Raw genomic sequence first — 12,167 nt, forward strand, 5'->3', positions numbered from 1 at the left:
AAAAGTGAGTACACCCCAGGTTGAAAATCCTGAAGAAAGTTTCTGAGAAGGGGCTGTGTTGGCCCAAAACGTCTATTAAAAGGGAGGTCATCTGTGAGCGTCTTTACATTGAACTGTTGAATTTTGAGTCTGCACCTGACTAAAATAGATGGGTGTGAGATTTGAATGGAATCCTATGGAGAGTATCATGATCTGCTTCACATGCATGTTTCTTTAGGTGTAATTCAGATTTTCAATGTTGACGGCATTCATTTATCCCCAAACCATCTCAGTCCCACTACCATGCTCGACTTTCCAGATGATACACTTTTTTTTTTTGTAAAACTCACTTGTTTACCACCACACATGCTTAACACCATCTAAAGCAAATTTATTTATCTTGGTCTCAAGAGAGAACTTAACACCCAAATAACTTGACAATGTAATGTTTTTATCATTTAACAAGGTCTTCTTTGAGCATGTGTGTTGGTAGTACAAGTCGATATCTGCTTCCTAGTCACTTTATGGGTCAGGCATTTGGCATGAACTGTTAGAAGTTTCTGAGTGTTAAGGCGTTCAACCTTAACTAGTTGTTCTTGTCAGAGTGAGCAATAACCAGTGAAAACACAGACACCCCGTTGTAGCCCAAATTTACTACTGGATGAGATGTTGGATACTACCTTTTACTACTTTATACTGGCCATTATTTTGCATGTTAAAAACCCAGTACTCCCAAACAAACTAAGTGCATATAATCATGCGCAAACTGGGTGACCATACATACAGTGACACAATTAAGTATTTGATCCCTTACTAATTTTATTGGTTTACCCACTAATAAACACACAATCCATCTATGTTAATGATACAATTTATTCTAATATGAAGAGACAGGATATCAGAAAGAAAACACAGAAATGAACTTTTAAGATATATATATATATTTTTTTTTTTTCATTGAGTGAAATAATTATTTCAACCCCTGCCTAACCATTATGAGTTCTGGTCTTTCAGATCAGATGGGGATTTCATATCAACTTCTTTAAATTGAACACACATGTAAAAAGTAGGGATGCACTGATATCGATACTGGTACCGGGACAGATACTGCTCATTGTACTCGTACCTGTCAAACACTTGCCGATAGGCACGATACTGCTATTACACGAAACAATGCAAAATATCGTCACATTCTGTGGACTTGAAAGTAGCCTGGGAAAAAAGTGCCACCTCATACATTTACTAACATTTAAATCCACATGGGAATGGACAATAAAAAATATCACAGGTGGAAAAAAAAATAGGCCACGCATTTATTTTCTTTGCATGTTGGTGGTAAAAGGTATCGGTACTCTGTATCGTCAAGTACATACATTAATGCAGTGTTTCCCAACCTTTTTTGAGCCAGGGCACACTTTTTCCCTTCAAAAAATCTTGCGGCACACCACCAACCAAAAATTATGAAATAATGAAAACAAATTAGTCGCCTAACAATATAGTCATTCTTATAAAAGTGTCTTGAATAGCAATCAAATAAACACAATTTTTTTTTAATCATCTTTTAAATTTCCTCTTTCAAATAAAAAGTGCACTGACCCTTCTAAGCTACAAACTTCAAAGTACTATATACAAATTGTTATTCTGTCCAAAAGCAAATAATGCTTATTCTGACAGTACCAATGATGTTTAGTAAAGATTTCACTGTTATAATATGAATATGCATGTTTAATATCAATCTCTGTTCAATGCCTTGCAAAATAGAGCGTTTTCTGACTGCGTCTCCATCCACAAAACGCACATTGGCCAGGAGTTGCGCATGTCCACTATCAGCCTCGTCAAGTTGCAACGCAAATTTCTCACGGATACGGATCTTTTCCAAAACCACACTTTCGATGTCGGCAGAGACATGTCAATGTCTGGAAATTGTGTTAATTGAGAGAGGGACTTTGGCTATTTATTTAACCGCTTCAGGTCCAAGCATCTCATTTACAATGGCTTTGCAGGCAGGTAATATTAGCGTCTCTGCCACTGTGTGACTTGATTTAGCTACAAGTTCAGCTACGTGGTAGCTAGCTTTAAGGACTCTCTCGTTTACCTTTTTCCCCACTCATAAATGTTGCTGGGTTCTCTGTTTGCTTACGCAGGCCAACAAAATAGTCTGCACTCTTGTTTTGTGAAGGGTGTTTCGTTTACATACCAAGCACAATGGAATCGGTGCCGTTCATTGCTGTCAATGGTGCCGTTGCATCCCACGTACAAGTACCGGTAGTCCTAAATCTAAATGAAATAACTCTCTTTGTATTGACTCGAGCTCACAGCATTTGCCTTCTTTTGACAGCTACTACAACTGGCTACCTGCTGCCACCTAGTGATAGCCTAAGGAATTATTACATGATTAGGACGCCAGTCAACATCAGACACTACATAATGACAAAAAGGCATTATTTGCTGATAATAATGAATTCGTTTTTTTTTTTTTTTGGAAAATAAGAATTTTCCACGGCACACCTGACGATCTCTCACGGCCGCGGCACAGTGGTTGGGAAACACTGCATTAATGTACTTGTATTGTTTTTTTTTTTTTTAAGTGGTATCGGTGCATCTTAGTAAAAAGTAGCATATCATGGTCCTCTCATGAGAGTTTAACATAGGGGTGTAGTCAGTTTTGCACCAGCTCAATTTCACAAAAATGGAAAAAAAATATATGTAATTTAAGTTATACTATTGACCTTACTTTACTGGTGTAAGATTGACAAATGTTGTTTTAAATTTACACTATGCACATTTTGGAAATAACGTATGCTTACTTAAATCTTGTTCAAAGCGTTCATTTTTGTTACAAACGCAACATAAATGGGACCCAACGTAGATGAAAAATGTAAAATTAAAAGTTTATTGTCTAGGGGTTCTTGAAACAACAACAAAAAAGGCAGACGGCAGAAGGAGCCGCGCTCCTGTAGCAAACTAGAAAAAAACAACCAAAACAAGTTGGCATCAAAATCATAAAACAAAGGTTGCCAAAACAAAAGGGGCAAAGTCGAGAGGGCAAAAGGCCGACAGCAGGCGTGGGTCTGTAGACAGGAAGGACAGGGAAACGAGTGAGTGAGCTGATGGGTCTTCAGAGTGTTCTTATACCCCAATCCCGCCTCCAGACCGCAGGTGTATTCACTGATTGTCCCCATTGGATCCTGCTCAGGGCAAATAAAACAAATTAAAGCCGGGCATACACTGTGCAATATTTTCACTCCTGGGTCTTAGGCTTCTGCTCACACTGCACGATGGAATTTCACTGTTTAAAAGTTCACAGCTCACGTCCTCACACTACACGAGCCGACAGTCGGATGCGAGCAAAATGCTTCCACTGTACGACGCGACAGGCATGTTTCCCCGATCTGCAGAGGAGGGAACATGCGCACCTGAGGTGGAGATGAGGTCGTGCTCCACAGCGATTTGCACGGCCCTATTAATTTGTGCATGTGAAGTGTCAAATCGGGACGTAGCGCTGCTTTAACTGCGATTTACGAACGAGCCACGACCAGAATTTCAAACCGTTTTGATCTTCTTGCGACCCTACGATTGCACGATGGTGAGGCGAAATCGCTTGTCGTTACCCCATGTACACTGCACGATGCGAGACTCACGATTGACCTGCGATTGAGCAAGAAATCGGCCCGACTCTCAAAAAGTCGTGCGAGTGCCAAATCGGGGCAAAAGTTGCACAGTGTAAGCCCAGCTTAAGGAGAGTGCCAAACCACAAATGGGGAGAGAAAAAAAACCCAATTAACCGAATGGTAACAATTTTCAACAGGGTTGTACTAATTATTGGTTTGTCTCCTCTTCCTCCCCCCTCTCGGTCAGCCGCCAAATACAGCCACCTCTTCAATAGCGTTTCCACCTCCTGGTTGGTGGCCTGGCTGCAACTTGAATTTCTACGAACTGCGTCTTTAAAAAAAAAAAAAAAAAAGATAACAGCTAAAAATATGCCAATGGCTTGACCCCAAATATATTTGTTCAAGGTACAACATTGAATTAACACATGTAAAGGATCATTTCACCTGTGACAACATTCTTTAACTCCAGCCCCTGGAACGGCACCTTGCCATTGAGGCCTGTCCAATTGACGCCACAAGCTAGGTCGTTACTTAGGAGTGTCCTCATCACACTTCACACAGTATCCTTCAAATGTGGGGTATAGGGATGGGATAAGGGGTAGGAATGGTGTGACTTCACATAATAGATGCAATAAACAGATATAACAAATATGAATTAATAGTAAACAATATATATAACAGCAAATTTATTCAAATCCATAAAATGGGGGGACAAGGGCAGTGGCAGAGGACGAGGGCAGTGGGAAGCAGAGGGCAAAGGAAGAGGGCATTGGCAAAGGGTAGAGTGGCAAAGAGGAGCAAGAAGTACATCATACACAAATAATATCAACGGTTCAATCAATTAATTAAAACATAACCTGTCACTTCATTGATGAGCAGTTTGAAATGAGAAGCTACCTGCTCGACAGTTCTGAATTTACTGAGAGGCAACCTCGTGCACCAATTGACAGCAATTGCCAAGAAGTGGAATGTGGCAGAGAAGGTGGTGGCATGCATCACTGACAACGCTTCCAACATCAAATTGGCAGTGCAAAAAAAAAGTCCACTGTGGCTGCAGAGAAGTTGTGTACAGCTCAGCGGCAAATGGGCTTGGCAACGCATAAAATGTGCGGTATAGGGATGGGATAATAGGTAGGAATGGTGTGACTTCACATAATGTAATAAATAGATATAATACATATTCATATAACAATAAAATTAATTAAAATACATAACTTGGGGGTGGGGGGCTGTACATTGATCTTGAGATGTGGGGTATAGGGATGGGATAAGGGGTAGGAATGGCTGACTTCACAAGTAGATATAATAAGTGAGTTCGCAATTACCGTCGCGAAATGCATTGTGGGTAATATTCGCCATTTTGAGAGATAAACAAACCAGCGTTGCCCCGGGATACATATTAACTCGCATGCTATTCCTTTGCTCACTCTGTTCTGTTTTTGTGAAAATATAGCTTAAGTTAAGTGAATATTAAGAAAATATTTCGTACCGTAATGGATGACGACTGTGATGGTCCTTCCTTGGATGAAATCCAGTTCTGGCGTGTGCCAGAATTGAAAACTTTTTTAAGAATCAGAGGACTGAAAACAACAGGCAGGAAAGCCGACCTGCAAGCCTTAGCATACTGCGCTGTGCAGAACCGTACGCCAGTAAAGCCCGACGAGGTAGCAGAGGACAGGGCACGATCAATCCAATACGCCGAACTTTTGAAAGTGAAAGGCAAGAAACTGCCCGATCCACTGTCTGACTTGACCGAAGGTTGGATTAATGAAAAGGACGCCGTGGAACTATGGCCTCCGGTCGGCCTTACCGACATTGCCAAGTGGCTGCTATGTGAGGCCCCCTGCGTGTGTGAACCGAGCTCCAGGAAAGATCGGAAGGCCACAACACTACACGAGCGTCTCCTCAGCGATTACAAAGAGGGGAAAGCCTATTCCTATTTTGAAAGCAAGTGGATTAACGAAGTCTATTACCATCCTATCAGTCCGGACAGTGAGGCTTGCTTTCTGAAAGCGACATGCACGCCATCTCAATCCATAACAAACATCCCCCATGCTGGCTGGGTCGCGGTGGAGAAGAAATCAGGCAGGATTCTTAGCGCATATTGCAGCTGCTTTGCTGGGTGAAGTATATTTTGTATATTACAATTTGAAATAATATTTATGAAGTAAACATGCTTGTAAAAGTTTGATTCATGTGCTGGTAATAAAATGTGCTATGGTTCAAGCTAGTTTTCCTTACAAATATCATTATTGCATTTACATGGCTGTTGAAAAAGTTTTTATTTTTAAGTGATGGGAAATGACCAAATAAGAATGATATTTAATATTGATTAGTTTTGTGTTGATTGCCGTTTTGTCACTGTTTTGCATGGCATGAAACTGTTCTCATTATGATTGTGTGGCATGTTTTTCTAGACTTGGGTCCACATGTAATCACATCGCTGCATTGCTGTTTAAGTTGGACCATGCATTTATGACTGGAGCGTCCTTGCCTTGTACATCTAAAGAGTGCACCTGGAATGTGTACAATGGGGCGTCGGCTGCAGTGCTGGAGGCAAAACCCATCTGTGAGATGGAGTGGGTAAAGCCAAACTACCACAAAGGAGGTAAGAAAAGATAGATTTGGAATGTTGATTTAAACCACTTAAATAGCTTAACCCATTGATGCCTGAAGCACCAACAAAAAACACCTGCTGAATGCCAGAGCCATTTTTGGGAATATGTACTTTCAGTCTAAAAAAATCCCATCAGTATGTCAGCCTCTGAAGCACATAAAAACAAAATATGAATTGCATTTTAAAGCTAAGACCTTTTTCTTGCACCGGTACTTGCTTGTTCAGCTCTAACTTACAAACACTTTTAATAAAGAGTCTTAAATGTCATAAGCCTGAATGCAGCGTATATGTCACTCCAGACATGAAGGGTCATGCAGCATATATCTCGCTCCTGGTCAAAATGGGTTAAAGTAGAACTTAATTTAGAATGGTAGTCATTTCACTCGTAATTCATTTGTATAGCTTATTATTTCTTATCTGTCAAGTGTACAAACGTTGTACACAAGTGTTGTGTTTTGTTTTGCTATGTTAACCTTCGGGCACGATTTTGCAATAAAGTTATTATTATTAACCTTAAGTGGCAAGAGTTTGCAAAATGGTGTGTCATGCTAATATTCAGAGTCTTAATGCTCTGTTACTAAATACTTCTTATCTCTTCATGTTGCAGCAAACCGAGTACCCATCAACAAAGCCTCAAAAAAGCTCTTTGACCCACTTCAAAAGACAAGCACCAAACCTACAGCAGCAGGACTTCGGAATGCCATGTTCCCATCATGTCAGGAGTCAACTCTGTTCAAGTACATGTCCAGCGACCTATTCCTAACCCCAACCTTCCCCCCTGAAGCTGACTTCAACCTGGGCCCAGAAATGGAGGTAGACACAACAGTAGAATCTCCACCACCCCCCAGTTTGACAGAAATAGCTGACAGGGAAGAGACAGTCCAGTCATTCCTGGACACCTTGCCAAAGTACACCCCTGAACAAATTGCAACAGTTGAACTTCAGACAAGGGGACAGTCAGAGAACCCACAGTGGGCCACTTTTCGATCAGGTATGATCACCGCTTAAATCTTAAAATCTGTTGTCACTAGAAACAACACATTACATGATGACACCTCAAGCCTCAGCAAAGACCCGCTACCAATGATTAAGACTGTCATGGGTTATACAAAACTAGACCCCAACATTCCCAGCCTGAAATATGGAAGAATGCTGGAACCTGTTGCCATAGACAAGTATAGGGCCTTGCAAGAGAAGCGACACAGGAATCTTAAGGTTACAGAGTGCGGGCTGTTTGTCCACCCACAGAAGGCATTCCTAGGTGCCACCCCCGATGGACTGGTGGAGTGTGACTGTTGTGGGGAAGGACTCCTAGAGGTGAAGTGTCCACGGACTTCAGCCATGGAACAGCCATCGGAGAACAACACTAACTTCCTGCACCTATCTGAAGATGGAAACACACAGCTAAAACGAAACAATGCCTACTTCTACCAGGTACAGGCACATGGGGGTCACGGGGAGGTGCTGGTGCGACTTTTTTGTCTTTTCCAAGGGGGGGCACCACCTGGAGAGGATACCTTTCAAGGAGGACGTTTGGATGGGGGCAGTTGTTGCCGCTGAACAGTTCTTTAATGAGTATGTGGCCCCTGAACTTGTGCATAGAAAGATAGAGAGCATAGAAGCTAGAGAACAATAACAATACCAAAACATCACAGTAATTACCAACTTTATTCCAACAAACTTGTCATCATTAAACAGTGTCATCATCAAATGTCTCCTGTGTATTTCTTAGTATATTTAGCATTGTTTTAATTACCTTGTACAGGAGTAGTAAATCTAGAAGGTATTTATACACGTTTATTTGACAAAGGGCAGAAGATATACTCTATCATGTCCTTGACATATCTTAAGATGTAACGAACATAAAAACACGAACATATCATTTAAAAATTTCATAGACTACAGTCCTGGAGTGTGACTTTACAGAAATATTAAAACTCTGGATGTGAAACAATGTCATATAATCCATAGTTCATTTCTGTATGACTCACCTACTTATTTGCATGTGCTGGACCTAGGCTATGTATTTAACTAGTGTTTTATATCATGTCTCGTTTTTTTTTTTTACAGAAAAACTTTTTTACAGAACTTGATACAAAAAGGGTGTACTTGTATTATTGTCCTCCTATCTAGTAAAGTAATTTTAAGAAAACTACTAACAGTAACAGTTTAATTTAGGACTTTGCCAGCTAATTGTTCACTTGATTAAGTCTGGCTGCAGGTTGACCAATGCAGCACAGACTGTGAGAATGTCGTCCGCTGCTGGAAGGAGTGTAATGGGGAAAGTACCCTCCAAAATTTTGAAGTCCTTAAGTCGATTGATAGCACGTTCCACGTGTATCCTCAAGTTTGCCACAGCTTTTGTTTGGCCAACTTTGCTTTTGGTCATTTGGCGCTTTCCCTGAGCTGCAGGCGGAATCCACAGGGTTGCCTGCCGTAACAACAGATCCTCCTGGATGGGGAAACCCCTGTCAGCCATGATCACATCATTGGGTTCTACCAATTCTAGGAATCCACTTTTTCGCGTGATAAACACATCAGAGGCTCTTCCACCATACGCCTTTGACAGGAACGAGATATGACCATTTGGAGTGATCCCTACCAAAAGCTTCATTGTGTTGTGTTTCTTGTAGTCTGACCAGGTAGCTGCTTGTAAGTCCAAACACCTGGGTCGCTCAATAAAGATTTCTGTACAGTCAAGGATGCACCGAATTTTCCTACACCTCATCCTAAACTGTGGTGGCAAACTGTCTGTAATAGCAATTCTATTTGGCCACACAATCAGGGGTTTTAGTGTTATTGATAAGAACCGAACCCAGCTGTTCACGATCTCAGAGCAAGAACTTGGCACAAGTCCAAAAATAATGCCAAGGAAGTTGATGGTCAGGCCGAGGCGGAGACGCATCAAAGTGAGGAGGAATTCATCCCGCAGGTTTAGCTTTCTGTTAGGGCCACATTTTTGGGGGGTTCCTTTATTTTTTGTAGATGACTTCTCTGTGTTTGAGCTTCTCCAGTAGGTCATCTTGTTAGCATAGGGCTCTAGGTATTCATACATATCATTAAAAGCCTCTTTAGACTTAAGTCCTGTACAAAGATTGAAATTACTGTCAGTTTTCAAAGTGTGTGCACTAAATACCTGCTTTTTCCCACGAGGTATCTTTTCAGACTTTTCCTGTTGTGTTTTAAGTGAGATAACCTCCTGCTCCAGTTGTTCCACCCTGTTTTCCAGTGAGTTTATTCTTAATTGCTTACTGAAACAGCCTTGACAATCACAGACTTCTCTGCAGTCACACTTGTAATTCTTTGTGTACCCGTGGTCGAGCTCTGCCTTCTCTGTAGGAGTCATTACAACATCTACTTCATCCATAGATTCAATTCGAGGCTTCTTTTCCAGAGGTTCAGGAATGGCAACACGTTGTGATGGAGGTGGTCGCTTTGGTGTGACCTTCTGTTTAGATGTGGGTCCTGTGTAGCCGAGATGTAGTATGGGGTCAGGATGGGCAGGTGTTGGTTTGCCGTCTGGAAAGTGGCGGGAGCAGACTCGGTCATGTTTCTTGTTCACCCAGTTTTTATTGGTCTTGGGATCAGTTTTGTTCATTAGTCTGTTCCATCTTCTTCTGCCATCAGCGTTTATTTTGTCAGTGGGGAATGGGTAGAGTTGGAAGGGTGGGGGACAGTCACAAGATCCAAGTGCATTTTTTGTTCCATGTTTTTGACTTCCACTTTTCTAGTTGAAATGTGCCATTACTGCAGCCAACTACTGCACAGAGCCTCATGGTGACCTGGTGTAAATAACATTGTTAAAAAAAAAAAAGAGCGAGGGAGAGAGAGAGAGAGATCGAGGGCTTAGCAGAGTGCTCCGAGTGGAAAGTCGCTAAATGCAGTCCATTTACATGAATTTGAAGCTAAACTAAAACTGCACATGCAGTAAAATGAGCTTCAAAACACCCCCACCCCACCGGCATAAAATCATTCTAAAACCTACAGAAAGCACCACTTTTACCCCATTACGAAATCCACAAAGAATGACATTTATTTACCTCGTTTACTGGTGTGCAGCTCAGTGTCCTATGGCTTTTGGTAGGCAGAATCTGGTATCCACGCATTTGTTTATCTACCGTTTTGCGTTGCTAGGTCAATTTCGCGCAGGCGCACTAGTAATTGCGAACTCACTTATTAGGGAGGATAAGGCCAGGAAGCCAGAGAGGTATAGGCCAGTTTCCAGTGTTACGTCAAAGTATGAAAAAAAACCCCAATCAAAAAAACCAAACCGGCATCTTATTCTCTTTCAGATATGTGACTGCCTCAAAAAATCATCCTTCTGGCGAGGGGCCTTCAGAGGATGACGGCCAATCACCTAAGGTCAAACCACTTCAAAGAGAACATGACCTTGGACCTCCTGAGGGCCCTCACGGACCAGATGGCCAACAGGTTCCTCAGAATGGAATCCACCCTAAACCCACGGTTCAAAAAGAAGGCCTTTTCCGACGGCCAGGCTGCCATTGAGGCAATACAGAGGCTAACCCAAGCAACTGACCAAGCGCAATCTATAGCCTAGGCCTACTCGTCGCAGCCCATGCAGCTGAAGTCTTTGGCACCGAGGAAAACAGGAGCAGGACATACGACCTGGGGAATTATGATGACTGTAGGAACATTGAGCTGTCGGAGCAAAGGCTTTGATTTAATTATTTCTAGTTTATGGGCTGTAGAATCAATGGGAAATTTTCGGAATATTGACGCGTCGGAAAAATGACATGCTACTGACGTCATGTATAGCGACTTTCCAGGGACTCAATAGCGACCTTGGCTTTTTTGAAATGCAACACTGCTTACCGTGTCCTTGGCTAGAAATGTTACCTGACCTGTGATTGGATAAATACCCTCGGATTTGGAAGTGTGACCGTCGACAGGGTTGCCAGATGAGACTGATGATTTCCAGCCCATTAAATGCTCAAAATCGCCTCGAAGCAGAAAATCCCACCCAATTATATTGATGTCTGGCAAAAATTGGGCGGGTGTTCCTGCTAAATGCCATTTTTACCCGCACAAGGCCATCCTAAGCAGCCCAACACTGACCGTCGACCACATATGCTATATTGTTCATTCTGTTTTTGATTGCCTTCACATAATAAAAAGTGTGGAATGGAGAGATGGACAACATTTAGGTGCTGTTTCCACGTAGCAGGGTATTTTTTTCTCCTGTTTAGGTGTAACCAATGCAAAATCAATGCAACCAGGAGAAAAAAATATCCACATATAAAAATATGCAGCTACGTGGAAACGGCACCTTAGTTCTGCTTTGCAATTATTTTTATTTAGTAGCTACTTCCTGAATTCATCATGGTGTCTTCCTTGATGGGAACTATTACATAGGCTAATGATGAAAAAGGTTATAAAAGACTGGCATGTCATAAATGTCCTGTCTGTCCATGTTTCATCAGAAACTCGAGTCTTTAACTTTGATTTAATTGTCTTTGTGTTTGTTTATAAATGTATACTTAAGGGTGTGTGTGTGTGTGTGAGAGAGAGAGAATATGGTGTGCTGGCAATAGATGGGGCACATAGCTCTTATTTTAGTGCATGGGGTGGGGGGGAACTGGGAAGGGTATTTTACTACTGAGCTGCAGAACAATGGGTACTTAAACCACATGCACAATCTCTCTCTCTCATCTCTGTGTTATTAGTCACTCATGCTCTATTTTACTGTGCTATGTCTGTGTGTGTGTTTGTGTATGCGTGTGTGTGTGTGTCCATGCATTTTCAAATACATAAGCCTACTGTCCCATCAAGAGAACAAAAACATCTCTTGTGTCATTCAAAGACATGTGAGTTTGTTTGTCTAGATGTGTTTGTCTATGCTTAGAACATGAGCTTTTTTAGATCTATTTATCTTTTCTCTCTCTCTCTCTCTCTCTCTCTCTCTCTCTCTCTCTCTCTCTCTCTCTCTCTCGTGGGGAGGT

Source organism: Engraulis encrasicolus, chromosome 15 (assembly GCF_034702125.1).
Source record: "Engraulis encrasicolus isolate BLACKSEA-1 chromosome 15, IST_EnEncr_1.0, whole genome shotgun sequence".
Lineage (NCBI taxonomy): Eukaryota > Metazoa > Chordata > Actinopteri > Clupeiformes > Engraulidae > Engraulis > Engraulis encrasicolus.